Genomic DNA, 4,708 nt, shown 5'->3' with positions numbered 1-4,708 from the left:
TTTCTTGCATTTTTGGGAGGTACACTCAGAATTTATGGACCCCTCTAGCCCACCAGATTACTGATTTAACACCAACAGCATCAGAAGGCATTTATTGCACAAGGGCTCCAGTCAGAGAGAGAAGGGTCTCTGACACGTCTGTTATTCATCCATTTATTGTGAGTGAGACCTATTTAGAGACTATTGTTTGCACATACTGTATTTGGTCTGCACTATTATTTCTTCCATTCTTTTTTCCCTGTATTCCATCCCAAGATTTGAGCGCTCCCCCCACCTGGAAGAAAAAGCGAGAACTTTGGACCTGGAAGGTCCTTTAAGGGTGTAGAGCTGCTAATTACATTTTTTTCACATTTGGTGAAGGATTTTTTCACTATATATATTTATATATTTTTCACAATTATTCATCACGTTTATATCACTTTTACTATTATAATTTAGTCACTATAAGAAGCGCCCGGTACCATTGTTTTGTCACAAAGGTTAAGCCCACTTGGTTACCCCTGATCCATGTATTGGGGTTCGGGAGTGTCAGCTCTTGAGCCAAGTGTTTGTCAATGCATTGTATAAAATTATGCGACAATAAAGAATTTTCTGTGTTTTTACCTTTCCAGATGTGCCAGCAAGCAGAGATTGTTAGGCTATGAGTTTCAGAGTGGGTTTGCAGAGAAAGTCTTCTCAGATTGTGCCTTGGTAGTCGGGGTCCAGAGTTTCTGGATACCCCAAAAATGTACCCGCGAATCAGGTCGGAATCCATGAGTTTTTGCTTGCTACATGTTTTCCTGCTTTATTATAAGGACATTAGGTACCTGCTTAGGGTGATTTATTTGCCATGGTTTCTGGATAGATTGTGTATCATACCTTCATCTTCATTATTTGTCAGTTAACCAACCAGGATGCCACACCCAGTACCTGTCCTCACACATTAATACATTATCCAGGGTTCACCTTACGAGTATCATTTATATACATACTTTTGTATTGTTCTGTATATGGTCTTTAGCACTACGCATCTTTTTCATTAACCCAGACTGTTAGGAGCCTAACTCAGCAGGTGGCTTCTGCCTGACAAGTGGCAGAGGTGCCAGGTTGGTGCATGCTCTTGTCCGGTGGCGTGTGGAACTTCATGCCGATTTGAGTTCCAGGACATTTCGGAACAAGTCCCGGTCAACCTAAAGACTTTGTTTTCGGTTCTATTTTACCTAGGAAAGTCTAGTTTTGTAGCCCAGACCCACCAGTAAGTGTGTTTTCTTCTGAATTTTGTAATCCACTATGTGTACATCTGTTTATATGGAATAAATGACAATTTGTTTTACTATCTTGTTTTGCTCAGTGAATTATCCTGGTAAAAAGGTATAAATACCTGGTCTCCCATGACCAAAATCAATGAAGAGCTCAAGCAAGCGCCGGGTTTAAATAGCCTGCACGAGTCATCCCCTCCCCCTGTTGGCACGAATGCGCAAATCTAACAATCCTCGTGGTAAGGGGGGGGGGAGGATAGCCAGCCACAGCTCACCCCCTCTAGGGGCACAGCAGCCCTTATATGGGCAACGGCCCATGCTAGGCCTCTGCCTTTCTTTCCCTCTGTATCCTCATATTTTATACCTCCTCTTCCTAACACTCCTCCTACCTTCCTTGTCATTTTCCTGTCACAGAGGAGTACGTGTTGCTGCTGATCTCCTCTCCCTCTACCACTTGCCCTCTTGACCCCATTCCCTTCTATCTCTTTAAACCTTTTGCTTCAATCTGAGTAGTGAGTTAAAGACAGAGAAGAGGCAGCATGGGTTAAACTTGTGAGTGTTGATTAGTTAAGAAAAGTAGGTTTGTTTAGCCTGGGAGAGGGCAGTGTTGAAACAGAATAGGATACAATAGTAGTGAAGGAAGTTTGCTAGAGTATAATATTTCCTCCAGAGATGTTCAGATGAGTGTGCACAGGAGCGGAGCAAACGTGTGTGGCAGTTTAGCCGGGGTCTGGGGTTAGAAGGGCAAGGACGACAGGGAAAATTAGGGGCATGTAGATAAAGAGAGGAGGACAGAGAAGAAATGTAGTTCATGACCAGGTTGTCAGAGTCTGTAGCAGAGCAGAAATATGAAAGGGAGGAGCCCAAAGTGGAGTTAAGAGTCAGGAGGCTAATGGAACCAAGTTTTTGCAGAAACAAGGGGTAGATGGAGGTGAAGAAGAGGCAAACTGGGAAAGAGTAAATGAGATGAAGTGACAGGGAGAGTGGAAATGGAGAAATCAGAGAGAGAAGTTTTTTCTGTGAAAACCAGGTCCAGGTAGTGGCTATCTCTGTGGGTCCTGGCTGTAATCCAACATAAGAGTTTACAGAGAGAAAGCAGTAAGGTATGAAGTTAAAGTGGTGTACACCATGAGGAGTACAAGTTGAATGTGGGAGTCGAGGATGAGAGCATGTAGAAATAAGACGGGGACCAGGATTGGGAGAAATATTCCCAGAAGCAAGGAGAATGTGTGAGGAGGATTGATAGGGGGTGTGTTGCGGAGTTGTGTGAAAGGACGCAGATAGGAAAGAGGTTATGAACTGAGAATTGGAAAAGGAAAGAAAGATGGAAATATATCGATAAAATTAGATTAATAATGAGGATGGCAGAAAGAAAAGTTTAGTTTCTAAAGATGAGGTTAGAGCAAATATAAATAGTGTAGGAGGCATGGTGGTGGTAGTGCTAGTTTAGTGCTGACAGGTGGGTGAGGGGTGGGCACTGAAAATTACATTAGGATACAGGTAAAGTGCAAGATATGATAAATAAACAATTTATGAATGGTGGTGCACTATAGTGTTGAATGAGGAGTGCTGTCTCTTCTTCAATCTTTGATAGATATCCTCTTGTCCAACTAAGTACAACTCCAGAAAACTTCCATGCCCCTTATAAACAGGCCACATATACATAGGATATTGCAAACCCTCACATTGCAATCCCCAGATATATTCCCAATATATGCCCAGTCTAATTTGTATTCCTACTCACAGGAAGCTACAGTATAGACCCATCTATTTAACACACTAGAGAGAGAGTTCAATTTATCATAACAATTACAGACTTGGCTGTAGAATACTCACAGCAGACTAAGTAGGCGGTTCAATTTAGCATACAGTGCAAAAGTAGTCTTGCAAAAAGTGATTAAGAGCAGTTGCAAGGGTTTAGACTTTAGTGTCTACAAGGCCAATAGGTGTGCTGTGGTCTGTTTCACGTTTTTGCTTCAATTGTTATCAATGTGAGCATTGAGGCTGCTTGCTTGCCACAAGTTTTTGGATTCTGGGCACGGTGAAAGATAGAACACGCGTACTGTAGGTCACTTACAACATCAAGCCTGTTCTGCTGTTTTGTTTCTATATCCGTTACAAACAGGGGCAAAGGGGAGGTAACTCTCAGTTTAATAAATTCTATCTGAAGTGTAGTGACATGGTGCAATAGGGATATTGATAATAGTACACAGAACAGAAGGCGGATTCCCTGTAGAATGCACTCAGTGAAACTTGGCATAATTATTTGAAATGTAAAACCCTTTATTAGAGAACATCTAAAAATAGTAGTAGATTGGTATAATGAAATCTATGGCCAATCCATAGAACACACACTAGATCTAGATTTAATGCAGAAATTTGACTGCAATTATTTATAGTGAATCCACCCGGTAATTATGTTTTGCCTATCTGGTGGAACATTTCAATATCACTATAGATTATTATCAGACTAAACTCCAAAATCACTATGAGGATTTGGAGCACAAATGTGACCCCTTCAATGGCCAAACGTTAAAGCCATATAGCGGATGCAATAATTAAAATATATACTGCATCAAAATCTTTGAAAGTGCATACATAGCAAGTCAAGACTCTCCTAGCTGGCTGCAGTTTTTCTGTGATTTCCACGAACTGTGAGCATACCCCATGAGGCTGCACGTATCTTGCTTTCACTATTCTTAGCTCTCAGTTGTTTTGTGAACTACATTGTATCTATTAGTGGTGTACACTTCTAGGAGTTCCTGGATGTGGTTGAGCAAGTTTGCTTCACCCTTTTGCATGGTGCTACTTGGACTCACATACAGGTAGACTTGGGCTTATTCCCCTCTCTTAACTGACTCATATCAAGGACTGTTCAACCAGAACATGGACAGGCAATACTCCCCCATTCATTCTGTGATATAGTCTTTGGCCTTCATTCTGTGATATATTCTTTGACCTAGATAGCTGGGTGCTTTGTTCACTTTCTGGAGGTTTGGAACAAGGGAGAGGGAAGTACCTGTGGTCACCCACACCATAGGGAACAGGCCAGAAGAAAGGGTTCATCTCCCAAAACCTTGCCGCCCTATACTTGTTCTCCACATTTGTTGTTTTTCCCTCCACTTCCTTCCTTTCCATACCCTCACCCCTCCACCACTCCCTACTTCTGTTTTCCATCCCCTCATCGCCCACACTCTTCAGCCTTCAGAGTACCTTTTTTCTCCTCAGGTGCTTTTTGCACCTATAGTAGTGTCTATATTTGCAACATTTTTTGTATTTCCTGCGTACACATCAAATAAATACCCTTTGCTGATTATCAGTTTGCTTTCTCTTTGTGTGCTGGGAACCATATATTTTGTACTAACATTATTTGGGAGGGTTGGGGGGCCCCCATTATTCCCGTTGCACCATCCACATTCTTACCAATTTTCTTGGCGGATTCATCGAGTGCTGTCTACTCTGTATGACTC

This window comes from Ascaphus truei, chromosome 3, assembly GCF_040206685.1.
Source record: "Ascaphus truei isolate aAscTru1 chromosome 3, aAscTru1.hap1, whole genome shotgun sequence".
NCBI lineage: Eukaryota > Metazoa > Chordata > Amphibia > Anura > Ascaphidae > Ascaphus > Ascaphus truei.
The sequence above is the reverse complement of the archived record's forward strand: the minus strand, read 5'-3'. Positions refer to the sequence as shown.